The 14,719-nt window shown below is 41.9% G+C and overlaps 1 long non-coding RNA gene across 1 annotated transcript in view; it reads left to right on the top strand.

Annotated features, from left to right (window-relative positions):
• LOC121724467 overlaps nt 1–14,719 on the top strand; it is a 36,626-nt gene that overhangs the window by 1,457 nt on the left and 20,450 nt on the right. Inside the window, exon 2 of the long non-coding RNA XR_006035212.1 lies at nt 1,629–1,718. This is a non-coding gene — a long non-coding RNA (uncharacterized LOC121724467). The remainder of the gene's footprint in view (nt 1–1,628; nt 1,719–14,719) is intronic.

The following is a 14,719-nucleotide window of genomic DNA, read 5'->3' as shown; positions in this document are numbered from 1 at the left end:
CGCAGCAAGTTGTTGCAGTAGTATATACATATGTTTTGCTAACAAATAACCCTACAAACCGCAAGCCCTTGTTGTGGGCCCCCACAAAAACCAAGAATTTCCTGCAAGTTCTTCAGCTATTCCTCTTCGTTGCTTCATTGCTGTGGCCGTTTATGATCCGATCAGCAACATACCAAGCAATATCAGAAATACTTCAGAAATACAGCGGTCATGTCCTTAGTATGTGGTTAGTATTTCTTGTGATTATATGAATTTATATACAGACGTTTAAAGAGCAGACCAGAAAACTGGCAGCCTTAACCCCTACAAGCCTGCATATGGCAACAGTGGCAAGGAAAAACTCCCATATTACTGGAAGAAACCTTGAGCAGAACCCGACTTAATAGGGGAAGCCCATCTGCTTCTGGCTGGATGCAGCTCTAATAGCAGTAAATGAATAATCTGAATGAGTAGTCTATACAAGATCAAATGAGTTAGCTAAAAGCTCTCATTATACAGGTATGTTTTTTAGGTCTTTTTTTAAAAGATATTCACTGAACTCACCTGTTTGATGTACAGGAGGCTGGACGTTCCATAGCTTTGGTGCATAATGGATCAAAGCAGGTTCTCCACTTGGCTTGTGAAACCCTTTGGGTACAATTAAAACATTAGAATTGGAAGATCTAAGTTTCCTTTGTGATTGATAAGATATGAATAGCTCTGAGATATATGAAGGTCCTATTGAATTCAGAGCTTTGTAAGTAATTAACAGAACCTTAAAATCAATTCTATAGGAGACAGGGAGCCACTGCAGTTTAGCTAACACAGGGGTGATGTGCTCTCTCTTCTTGGTCTAGTTAAAAGTCTAACAGCAGAGTTCAATATGAGTTCCAAGTTCTTTATATTTGTTGTGAGACCAGTAAAGATGCACCCAATGCCCCTGGCACAGTGCTGTTTCTCCTGAAGATCCTAGATGTAACACAAAATAAACTACACTGAAACATACAGTAGGCTATAGAAATTAGGATCCCAATATTATAGTGTTTTGGGGAACAGATGGGCTAATTTTTGGCTAGATATGTTCTTTGGGTGATCCCATTAACTTGTGTAAATCTAGTTTTAGGCAGACTCATCTGTAAATATTCCCTTTCTGGGTCTTGAGAAATGAGACATACCTCTCCAATGGCGAGAAGGGAGCATGGGCAACTACCCAATGCATGATGTGTTGTGACAGGATTTTGTCCTCTTGCAGTCAGGCTGCATGTCTGATAGGAAAAAAAGACAAATAAGAAAAACAATGTGCTGATCTATTTGTGTGTTGAAAATTAAAGGGAAATATATACATCATTTATATCAATGAAGCCCCTCAAATGGTAACAACAGTATTAGTTTATAATTGTTTATTTTTAGTGTTGTTAGTGTGACGACCTGCAGCTATTGTTGACATTAGTATTGCTATTATTATTGGCCTATTTTGATTTAATTTTATGTTATTATATATTTTACATTCTTTCATTAAACTGTTTAAACATTTACATTTTTATTCTATGTTGTAAGTCGCTTTGGATAAACACATCTGTTAAGAAGCATGGACATAAATTCAAATAATTATAGTGGTATGAAATAATAGCTTTGTGTTGCCTTGCCAGATTCGGGGGTCTGGAAACTCTCATGACATTCACTGGGGCCATCACTTTTCCAGTGCCATCCAGGGCTTTCCAGTATCTTTTCGAAATGCCGTAAGTGCCTAAAACACCTCTGATGAAGATTCTTTTTTGACTACGAGATATTACGTTCTTGTACTATGGTTAATTTTGGAGACAATGTGTTTCAAACATTTACTATTTCTGGGCCTACCTAGGGAAAATAGAACACTCTTAAACATTCTCAAAAAATCTTACCTGACCAGACTTGGACGTACAAACTGTGGACTTTGTGTGGATAAATTTGCAAACAGTAACAACAGGACAGTGGGCAGTGAAAGAGAATTAGCCAAGTGTATTTCATTCATTTATTTGGGAATGTAATTGAACTAATTTAGGAAGTTGCTCATTGAATAGCGTGAGAAGCTCATGGAAATTATATATCTGTGGACAGTCAACCATATGACTGGCTTAAAAATAACACTGGGACTCTCAGAACCACTCAGCTGAAGGAAGCCCACATTAATAACTGACTGAGATTTAGTCTGACAAAGCCGGTCAGTCCTGACCAGAATTGGGGTCTTTTGAAAGCACAAAAAATGTCATTTTCTCCTCTTTTCTCTGAAACATGGGAATGGCTCCATCAGATGATAGCTGTCAGCAGAGAGGTCATGACCCCACTTTTTGGCAAAAAAATATATCAGACTAGAATTTTGAAAACAATTATTATTATTATTTTAAATATCTCTCTGCTATATGATCATCAACTATATAGAATGTTGCTGGACATTCACTGTAGAAATTGATTAGTGTACCTATTCCATTTACACAAGCAACATCTGTTGTTGTGTGGCAGCTCTCAGTAGATTGTAGACTGTAGATTGTTGCTGGCGACAGTAGATTGTGGCTTCTGTCAATGTTGCATCAACTCTGGGCATGCATCACAATTGTCTATGGGAAATGTACCCAGCCCTTAAATCCTCACAAAAGACTTGCTATATTCCACACCACTCAATTGAATTATTTGCATAGTACACCAAGTGCACCATTCTCTTCTTTGTATTGGTTTCAGGCAGATCAATTTTGTCTTACAGCTGATCTTCAAAGTGTGTCTTTTCTGTTATCAATTAAACTGGTCTCTGGAGATTTTTTATGGGCAAAACCTCAAATTTAGACGTGTAAACAAAGCTTCTGAGACACAATCCGCTAGAGATGGAATTCCTCCTACATTAGATATAGCTTTCTGCCTATTTCCCCCCCCCTCTTTCTACTGTCTGCATAGGAATGCAACCCCAGAATGAGAGCAGATCCATAGACTCATTTGAAAGGAAGGCCACACAAGCCAGCAGCCAGGTTGTGTTTGAAGATCTCATTGGTTGCTCTCCTAGGCTTAGGCCACATGCAAGTATCTGCAAGTGGCTGCATTCTCATGTCATCATCAGACTTCCTCTCAGAGGTGCCATTGAGGCAACGCCCGAAGATCACCAATGACTCTAAAACCTAGATGATGTTTCAGTGATGTCACAAATTTACTCTGGGCCTCTTAACTGCAGTGCTATATAATGCACCTACTGTAGATGTAGAATTACAATTCACTCTGAAAACTCTTCATAGGAATATTGACAATGGCTTTGATGAGATTAAGCATTGTCCTTCATGTTGCCTTGATGATGTTCATGTTAATTTCTTGATGATGCCTAGTTGAAAAGCACTGGCACCGTTTTCTGAAAACATTAATTTATAAAAATAATTGTGTCTACCAATTTTTATCTGATTATCTGTGTCTTGAAACATCATGTTATCTTTAGTGAGGTATTTTATACACTTTGGTGCATGGAAAGCTGTTTTATCGTTATACAGCATGACATATGTATTGTTTTTCTCAACTCCAGCCTAGAATTGTTTTTCTCTTTGTTGCTCTTTCATAAGGCATTTTGGAGAGTGTGATGCAATTCGTCTGTGATGTATTACAGGGAATGCTCACATGATGGGATGTTTTTCTTCCCATCTGAGCTTAGACGGGAGAAGCATGACTCAGTTTAACCCAGACACGCTTTTGTCTTATTATCGAGTTTTAGGGAGGTTGTGTGCCAAAGAGGGCATAAACATGCCCTTAGAGAATATTTTCATGTTAGAACCTCTAGCAATTAATTTTGCAGACAAGAAAATAATTTCATTTGAGATGAAATTTGTCTGCCCATTATATTGTCTGGCTTTGGGGTCAAAGTTATCCAATAAGACTTAAAGCCTGTGCAGAAGTCAGAAAAGGGTATATTCAAAGGATTACATGTATGCAGCAAGCTAAAAACTGCGGCAAAGGCAAATGCTATGCCAATGTTAAATGGAAACGTGCTACAGTATCCCATAGCACTCAACAATAGGCTAACTCATGTTTACCCAATAAGTTAATTGTGAAATAAATTAATATGTGTTACAATCATAATGGTTCACATGGACTTGAATTCATCACTGGGGCTAGACGAATGTTCCATGAGGCCCTGGGGCACATGTATTTTGGAAACCCACTTCCCAATGTCAACATCGGCATTATCTATTTATGTAGAGCAAATAATAAATAGTTAATTTCCTTAATCTGTAAATATGAATCAGGTCTTTATACAGTATGTCTATGGAGAAAATAGACATATTTGACATAGATTTGAAATATTTTCATATTTTCTTCTATATTGTTTTAATAACGCTATTGTTTTTCAAAGCCAGTGATCTTCACAATGAATATTAATGAAGCAGGTGTCAGCACACCTGCTGGAGTCCCCCTCCCCACTGTCAAAGCCACTGAGCATTTGTTCGAAACATTCTTGGCAATAATCATGGAATTACATGGATGAACTGAGCCTATAGCCGACTGTTCAATACAAATGATACTGAAACAGCAACTTACCAAAAGCCATGTAATGTCACATTCACATGACATTGGACATATCATTATAGCAATGTTGTCACTGTGTCCTAGTGCTTAATCCAGCATTCATCTCAAGTGAGAAAGGAAGGGGGTAAATGATTCCTTCAGTGCACGGTAATTGAATAATGTTTCATCCTATCAGAACACTAAGAAGCTCAAATAATTAGTCTGGAAGCTCATTACAAATGCAAATTATTTGAAGCAAGTTGTTAGGGGGGAATATAATTGTTGGTTAGTGTTTGACATTTCCTGTGTCTTCATGATGAAATGCTGAGAAAACAAATGTCCAACCCCTCCCAGAATAACCAAAACAAACTAAATCAGGATCAGTACAGATCTTCTTTCAGTAATGTGTATATGTTCTGTAGAAGGCTAGCCTATAAATGTAGACGCACCCTAGCGGCAGCAAATTTAATTTGCTGCCCGGGCTAGTAGACGGCCTTAAACAGAACTAAAATGGAGAATTTTTGGCATGAATCTAGTTCATTAATAAATTACGGGAACACAACATTAGCAAATGCCGCAGGCATACAACAATGGTATTACTGCTTGTATTGACACAAGACACAAAAAACTCTATTCATGTGTATTCATTTGCAAACACAGCACTGCATTGTTGTTGATTGGGCAACACTGACGTTTTGTTTTTGCTTGGTCTAAAATCTAATCCTGACACCAGTTTTACATTTGATTTGAAGATTATTGCATGCTCTTAATCCACAGAAAATGTAAGACTTCTTAGGTTCCGGTGCTTTTTGGTTTAAGGTAACAAACTGTCAAAAAAGAGAGAAAAAAAGTATGTTATTAAGGAGTATAGTATATATACTCTTTTGATCCCGTGAGGGAAATTTGGTCTCTGCATTTATCCCAATCCGTGAATTAGTGAAACACACTCAGCACACAGTAAACATACAGTGAGGTGAAGCACACACTAATCCCGACGCAGTGAGCTGCCTGCTACAGCGGCGCTCGGGGAGCAGTGAGGGGTTCCTTGCTCAAGGGCACTTCAGCCGTTCCTACTGGTTGGGGTTCGAACCGGCAACCCTCCGGTTACAAGTCCGAAGCGCTAACCAGTAGGCCACGGCTGCCCCAAAGTGTGCTGGCTGGAGAATTTTTTTCTCTCTCTTTTTTTACCAGTTTAACATTATTGACATGTCTCAGACATGAATATCATCCTTTTGCAAAGCACACCAGTGTTGAGTACTTGGCCAGTGGATTGTGTGGTAGACCAAAGGGTTATTACCTTGTATGAATAAAAATAACAATGCACTGAATAAGAATGCAGAATGAAAATTGAGAGCATTAATTTTTTACAGAATATCTCAGATCATTCAGACTTCTAGGGGAGATTATGTGAAAAAATGTTACGCTGTGGATAGGAGTATGACTCCAAGAATCTCAAACGGGAAGACCAGCAGATGACATGGCACCCCAAACCATCACTGACTGTGGAAACTTTACACTGGACTTCAAGCAACGTGGATTCTGTGCCTCTCCTCTCTTCCTCCAGACTCTGGGACCTTGATTTCCAAAGGAAATGCAAAATTGACTTTCATCAGAGAACAGAGAACTTTGGACCACTCAGCAGCAGTCCAGTCCTATTTGTCTTTAGCCCAGGTGAGATGCTTCTGACGCTGTCTCTTGTTCAAGAGTGGCCTGACACAAGGAATGTGACAGCTGAAACCCATGTCTTGCATACGTCTGTGCGTGGTGGTTCTTAAAGCACTGACTCCAATCCACTCTCCCCCACATTTTTGAATGGGCTTTGTTTCACAATCCTCTCCAGGGTGCGGTTATCCCTATTGCTTGTACACTTTTTTCTACCACATCTTTTCCTTCCCTTCACCTCTCTATTAATGTGCTTACACAGAGCTCTGTGAACAGCCAGCCTCTTTAGCAATGACCTTTTGTGTCTTGCCTTCCTCGTGCAAGGTGTTAATGGTCAAGGTCAAGTCAACAGTCTTCCCCATGATTGTGTAGCCTACAGAACTAGACAGACCATTTAAAGCCCCATTTCTGTTGTAGATAGAGAAAAACTTAGTGTATGGGATATTCACAATTTTGTCTTCTACTCAGTGAAAAAACAGAATCAATGTGTCACCTTTTGTTCAAAAGTTATGATATATTTATTAAACAATTACTTTTTGCAGGTGGGATATCTGAGACCTTGCTGCACAGACTGTGACAGTTTGAGTGTTTCCCAGCCCTTCTTTTAAAGATCACAGGACACTGCTGCATGTCTTGAGCCTTAAACGTTGTTGTTTTTGTACACTTTTTGTAAAAGTAAATTTTTAAAATGTCTTCCACTACAAGTTAGCTGTACACAATCCCAGGTAGCCCAAGAAAATTTGGAGCATTTCTATTTTCAAGCTATACTAGAAAAAAACGGTAAACCAGAGCTGTCCAATGTGGGTGCGGGACTGCGTGTCCTCCTAAATATGTCAACCGCTGGGAATTTCTGTCCTAACTGCTGCAGTTCATTATCTGCTGTGGATCTCCTGTCAGCAGAAATCAACAGATCCATGACACTAGTGAGTGACAACAGGCCCATGACACCATGGAGCGCTGTCTGAGGCAGTGGCATACTGACAAAAATATGATACATTTCAATTTAATGCAAAGTGACAACATGAATGCTTATTTTTGGCCCATGGCCCTCCACTAAGATTAATTTTTGGCTCTTTATATGAAAGAATTTGTATATCCCCATATATTTCAAAACAGCAATGTGACCACTGACTGGTTCAGACAGTAACAAATGCACAATTCATAGTTAAAGAAGCCTGTGGCTTGTTAACAATGCTTGCCATCTGGGAAATCATGAGATCAAGCACCTCATAGAGGATGTGGAGCAAACTGACAAGAAGAACCCATTCACTAGTTTGCCTGTCGGCATGATTGCTATACTGAGTGTATAAGCTAAGCGCGTGTTTGGCATGGTAGCTGGCCGTGGTCATGGAATGCCTGAAGCGGAGATCGCGATAGAGCGATGGCCGCTTGCACCCCCCAGTGTAAGGAGGATGCGTAACTGTGCTATCAGTGAAATGGAGGAGTAAGGGGAGGAGGAGGGATAATTTTGCGAGCGCCACAGCGTGTGACGTATGGATAAGGAGGCCGGCTTAAATACCCTGGTGGCGGAAGACAGGTGGGTTAATTGCTGTCAATCATCCCTAAGGGCTCCTCCCGAACTTTGTTTGGAAAACATCATTTCACTAGTTCGCCCGTCGGCATGATTGCTATACTGAGTGTATAAGCTAAGCGCGTGTTTGGCATGGTAGCTGGCCGTGATCATGGAATGCCTGAAGCGGAGATCGCGATAGAGCGATGGCCGCTTGCACCCCAAAAGAGCAGAAAGTAAGGCCACTACCGAAATTACATTAGCGCTTGCTTAGCAAGTCATAGATCCACTAGATAGGCATCTGTGGACCAACGGCTCAGTATTTGATTGCTGCTCTGATAGGCCAATGCATGCAGCTGTAGTAGCAGCTCCTATCCTGAATGCACAGAGTAGCGGTCTGCGGGAACCAGATTTGACAAGGATATATATTAGAAGAGTCTGGAACCTGTGACGAGTGATGGGTACCCTTCGTCTGAGATGAAGAGCGGGCTAGTAGGCGATGCTTGAGCTGACCGATATGAGATGTAGTGTAATGGGTATGAAAAGCTGAGGATCTGAGGCAGAGTTGGATATGAATATGGAGTGTCCTTTTCGGAACTGATCGGTTTACTCTGTTTGGTATAAACGTAATTGTGTCCTGGTCTAACTCTCAAGATCTGCCATCGGGAATGAAATGAGACGAGGGGCATGTAAACTCACTACATCTCAGCAGCCCAAAGGAGGCCGGTAAACATGATGGAGAGGGTGAAATCAGAGTGCTATAACATGAACCCACTTGCGAAGTATAGCGAGGCAAGCGGTAAGTACACAAGAGTGGATCTTCGTTGCACTTGCTCAGCGTAGCGGCGGACATTTGTGTATTGCATAACCGTGGGAATGATGGCTGTCAGGGTTCAGCAGAGCTGCTGCCGCGAGGGTCTCGGGGTTCAGCTGAGACGTTGCTGCATGGTCTTGGGTTCAGCGGAGCCGTCATTAGATGGGTCCTGAACCTTGGCGGAGCTGTTCCTAAATGGTCCTATGGGCTCGGCGGAGCAGTTGTTGCCTGGGTCCTGGGACTCAGTGGAGCTGCTCCTGGGGCTCGGTGGAGCCGTCGTTGCCTGGATCCTGGGGCTCGGTGGAGCGGTTGTTGCATGGGTCTTGGGGCTCAGCGGAGCCGTCGTTGCATGGGTCCTGGGACTCAGTGGAGCTGTTGCTGCATGGGGCTTTGGGCTCGGCAGAGCCGTCATTGCACAGATCTTGGGGCTCAGCGTAGCTGCTGCTGTATGGGTCCTGGAGCTTGGCGTAGTTGCTGCATGGTTCTGGGGCTCAGCGAAGCAGTCATTTCATGGGTCTTGGGGCTCAGTGTAGCTGCTGTTGCATGGGGCTTGGTGGAGCTGACGTTGCATGGGTCCTGGGGCTCGGCGTAGTTGTTGCTGCATGGTTCTCAGGGCTTGGTGGAGCTGACGTTGCATGGGTCCTGGGGCTCGGCGTAGTTGTTGCTGCATGGTTCTCAGGGCTTGGTGGAGCCGACGTTGCATGGGTCCTGGAGCTCGGCGTAGTTGTTGCTGCATGGGTCTTGGGGTTAGGCGTAGCTGCTGTTGCATGGGTCCTGGAGCTCGACGTAGTTGTTGCTGCGTGGTTCTTGGGGCTTCAGCGAAGCAGTCACTGCATGGGTCTTGGGGCTCGGCGTAGCTGCTGTTGCATGGGTCCTGGAGCTCGACGTAGTTGTTGCTGCGTGGTTCTTGGGGCTTCAGCGAAGCAGTCGCTGCATGGGTCTTGGGGCTCGGCGTAGTTGTTGCTGCATGGTTCTTGGGGCTCAGCAAAGCGTATGGATAAGGAGGCCGGCTTAAATACCCTGCCGGCGGAAGACAGGTGAGTTAATTGCTGTCAATCATCCCTAAGGGCTCCTCCCGAACTTTGTTTGGAAAACATCATTAATGGTAGTGACCCAAAGCAAACAGGAGGAAGATGAGTTATTGAACACTTTTACATACATATTGAAGTTGTGTTTTTTACATGGATCTTGCATTGGTTATGTCATTTGCAATATTTTTGCTGTATAACTGGGACAATGGGGAAGTCATTATCCCATGGACTTTGGTGACCAGTTTTGTCAGTATTATGAGCTTCACAACAGCATGTTCCACATCTATTATTATGACCACCGTGTTAGCGAAGCAGTGGTTATATAGGTTTAGTCAGAGTTTTTTTTTTTCCTTCTTGATTTATTTATTTTTTCTTCAGTAATTTTGTGTCAACGATTCCCGGGACACTGAAAGACTGGGCTGCACGAAACTTGGTGGGCATGTAGCCCCACAAGGAATCACACAGACACACACACAGGCACACACACACACACGCATGCACACACACACACACTCACACTCACACACACACACACACACACTCACACACACACACACTCACTATGCATACACTCATTTACATACGGAAAAGTAGAGGGTGGAGTAGGAGATAGAGACAAATTGACAAGCGTTATTTATTTTTGGGGAGAGAATATGCAGGGCTGGGCGGCAGTCATATTTTGTACCACTCTGCAGTACATCTAGTTAATGGGTTATGTTCTGTAAAAAAAAAAATTAATTCTTTGCACCAGAATATCTCTTCTCAAGCTAAAATCTTTGGCTTCTTTATTCAGGTAGAGAAGGCAATGAATATTTTAACTTGTTGCACTACTGTTGAGTAGAATGGCTGATTTTCTAGGCATCTATGAATTGCGGGCTGTAAAGATCCCCAGAATATTTTTTATTTACCACAGTGGTGCAAAGGGCTATGCGGCTATATAATGTTTGAGTTATCAGGTAGCCTAGCATTATGCACATCCATTCACGTTTAGCCTTTTGATTACCCTGCATGTTAGCCTGGCGAGCCAGACCCACATTAAAATGTAGGGTCTGGGCACTCACCATTCGCAGTGCTCAGTCCGAGGGGCGGGATAATCAGTTGTCTTTCAAATTCCCTCTGCACGCAATAGGACGCAATAGGATATTTGTTTTCAAGTAGCAGGGAATTCAAGCCAAACCGTTGCAACTCTGCCATCAATCATTATGTTAAGCCCACCAAACGACTCTATACACGATTTCAATGCCCTGATTAAGTTTAGATTTCTGGAGCTCACAAGCCAACGGAGAGTTGCTAGACTAGCCCTGGCAGCAAATGTTACGCACATCTGGAGAAGCATATTATATTCATGTTGTACAAAATAATTTCATCACCCGCCTATACCATCAGTATGTGACTGTGTAAAGCGCTTTGAGTGCTCAGAGCAGTGGAATCTTGGAACTTGGGAACTCTCCACAAAAGAGCAAGACCCTTAATATATAACATAAAGAGCTTTTATTACACAACAACACATTTTTTCAGTGGAAAACTACTATTGGCCTGTGATGCCTGTTGGTTTATGAGACAGAGCCTGTGGAGCTGAATTGCTCAGGACATACATTATGTATAATGCAGCTTGTTTTCTGAAACTCAGAGAGAGAAGGCCCTGGTCCAGATAAAAACCGTGGGATTGCAAGCACCTGGGTGGTGGTGATGAAAGAGCAGCATGCTGACCACCTCACCTCTCATCAGCAGAATGTTTGGGGAATGGAATTAATACACACACACTCTAACTTCAACATATTATGTACACTGGGTTTTAGAGCATTAAAATGTTAATTTCCAATTACAATTACAGTCTGGGATGACTCACTGTTTATCGCTAACTGTTTGTTTTAGTCTGACATCCACGTGTGCCATATGAAATTAGCTATAAGCTGAGAGTGCATCTAATTATTATCTAATAGTATGCTAATATAGGGCAAGCTGAAGTTGGTGGCCTATGGTATGGGCCCTTGTGTACAGCATTGGTTTTCATTATACCTGTAATGACTTCATTGAAAATAATCACTTTATATTCAACATGCAAACAGTGTATCGATTTCATGAAGCATGAAGACAATTTCTAAAAGAAACAGGACTACTTTTTAAAACTCAAATGGAAGTTAAGCAAGCTGTGGCGGAACTGGAGTGGAGATGGAGACATGACCCATAAGTAAGACTGGCTGCAACAAATCCCCGGAGCAGAAACATCTTCCAAGCTTACCAAGATGGTCTAGGTGCCCTACACAACATGACAACATCAACATCAGTTGAGGGCTGCAACTTCACTTTTTAAATGACAATATCCTGGCCAGACTACTGTTTTCAGTGATATAAGTATTTGAAATTAACATTATTTCTTAATGTCTAGTGACATATCAGGGCCATTTTATGATTAATTGAAATACATTTCTTACATACGGTTCCTTTAACACCTATGAAGGGGGAGGGGAGGGTGGGTCATGGACATCTGAAATCACTCTATCTGCAGTGAGTAAAAATAGCATTAAAAGATTTGAGCAATTATGCTCTTAATCACATGCTGCCAGGATAATGGAGGACCGTTTTTTTTAACTTCTCCACGGATATATTTTAAAAAGCAATTATTCACAAATGATAGTGACGTGCAATGCATGTCTGAACTAGCCTGACGAGCCAGACCCACATTAAAATGTAGGGTCTGGGCACTCACCGTTCGCAGTGCTCAGTCCGAGGGGTGGGATAATCGGTTGTCTTTCAAATTCCCATGCACGCAATAGGACAGCGCTATGAGTCCCATGTGTTTCCCACCAGCGGAGCTAGTTCAAACTTTTGCCAACTTAATAAAAGCTTAACTCGTGTCACACTGTTCGCCAATAGCAACATTATCTTATTTGTTTTCAAGTAGCAGAGAATCCAAGCCAAACCGTTGCAACTCTGCCATCAATCATTATGTTAAGCCCGCCTAACGACTCTATACACGATTTGATTGGCCTGATAGAAGTTTAATTTTTTCGAGCTCACAAGCCAACGGAGAGTTGCTAGACTAGCCCTGGCAGCAAATGTAATTTGCTGCCGCTAGGGTGCGTCTAGATTTCTAGGCTATGTTTGACCTGCAGTATTGGGAACGTAACTTTTAAAAAGTAATTCGTTATAGTTACTCACTACTTGTTCCAAAAAGTAACTGAGTTAGTAACTGAATTACTCTATGATGAGAGTAACTCGTTACCAGGGAAAGTAACTATTTTCGTTACTGTTAAAAAAAAAGTTGCTATATGTCAAAGAATTTGGATTTTTTTGAGCAGTTTTGAGCAGCCAGTTGAAATGAGTAGAACAGACAGGTGTTTGTAGGCTACATACCTTTTGATATTTATTAGATAGATAGATAGATAGATAGATACTTTATTGATCCCCAAGGGGAAAGATATTGCACATCGACAGACCTACGGTTGATTTCAGCCTGTGTCATAGGTTTTTGTTGTGAGGCAGAAAGATCTTAACCTGACCCTAGCCAGATGAATGTCGTTCCGCTTAGCTCCGCCTAGCTTCACTCACATCCATCTGGGACCTCTTCCATTGAGAGTGATTTCTCCAACCAACTTTATGGTTTAGCCCATCAGGACGCAGGGCGGGAGTTTCATAGATGTGACATAGCGTAGAAGCGACTGTGAGTCTGTTATAGCGTCACGGGTTGGCTTCGATGTGAGTGGTTGAAGTAGCACGTCAATAGATGACGGACAAGTGGCTTATTCAATCATATGCAAGCATTTTTTGATTAGGCCCAGCCTTCTGAAGCAACACTTCAATGGACCGCTTCCAGATGGATGAGTGGAGCTAGGCGGAGCGAAATTCATCTGGCTATTGCCAGGTTAGAAAGATCTAGCTTTTGCTGCTTGGAGGACTTTGCTCCGAGTCCTTCTTTGCTAGTTGATGGCGAGCTATCATCTGTGGTGGAGGTATCAGTGTTTTTGGCCACTAGCTTTAGATGTGTGTGTGAGATGCTTCATTAAATTAGAGTTGCTTACAACGGATGTCGACAAAGTCTTCGCTTCTGGACATAATGTACACATTACATGCACATTCTTGCCTTTGACCACAATGAATTTGAAGTAGTGTATATTTCCACCTTGAAAATGCCAACATTTCATCGGATTGCTTCAGACCACTGCTCAGTGGCGCAAAAAGTGGGTATGCGCTATATGCGGCGCATAGGGGCACAGCACCGTGGGGGCGCCAAAGCGATGTAAAAATAATAATAATAATATATTTGGTATATTCTATATGTAGTTACTGTTGTACGTTTCTAAATCATTTCTGCATTTCCTCAATGTTAAATAACATTTTAGAGGACTAACAGGCTAGAGTAGGCGCCCTAGCCTATCTCATAAGATTCCATCATAGAATTTTGACATAGAAAAGGGAGTGGGGGCGCCGTGAGCGCTGAGTGAGCAGGTACGAGTAGTGAGTTTTCGTCTATGAAAGATGGATACAGCAAAAAAAGAAAGAGGGAACATAGAAACATAGAAAAAGAAAGAGGGAAAATGAGATGGCATGTCAAGGGATGCACAGTAGTTAAATAAGTGGATGGTGAAAAGCAACAGGTAGGATTTAAAGTATGACGTCTGTGCTTGGAGGCTTGCAAATATTCATGTTAACAGACTAGCGTTTGCTAAGCATACCGATTGAAACATTAACCTAGTCCATTAAGATAGCTAGGTGGCTACCATGCTCATACTGAACTTTTAATGGCAAACTGCAAACAGAAATGTCACGCTAGCAACAACTCATTACATGTTTCCATTTCCTAACAATCCTAATATTAATAGCTTAATATTGTGCTGATAATGTGGCAAACAAAGGCTAGAGTTGGATCAGCCTTATCCTTTGTGAGCAACAGCTGGCAAAAGGACGTTATGAGAACCGTTTAGACTCTTAAAAGTCTTAAAGTGACAATGCACCATTTGACAATACTTCAAATTGGCAGAATTTCTTAAAAAATAATCATTTACACTAATAAATTATGTAAATTATTGGCCTTTTGTTTTACTTTAGTTGTTTTTTTTTGGGGGGGGGGGGGGGGGGCGCCAATTTGTTGTTGCATACCCCTCAAACAATGGGTAGCTGGCCCCTGCCTCTGCTGTTTCGTCAAATCTTTATTTTAGCTGTTGCGTGTGTGGTGAGTGTGCTGGCAAGTGTGTAAAAACACTGGCTCTG

This window comes from Alosa sapidissima, chromosome 11 (genome assembly GCF_018492685.1).
Source record: "Alosa sapidissima isolate fAloSap1 chromosome 11, fAloSap1.pri, whole genome shotgun sequence".
NCBI classification, from domain to species: domain Eukaryota; kingdom Metazoa; phylum Chordata; class Actinopteri; order Clupeiformes; family Clupeidae; genus Alosa; species Alosa sapidissima.
This window is presented reverse-complemented; position numbering and strand designations above follow the sequence as displayed.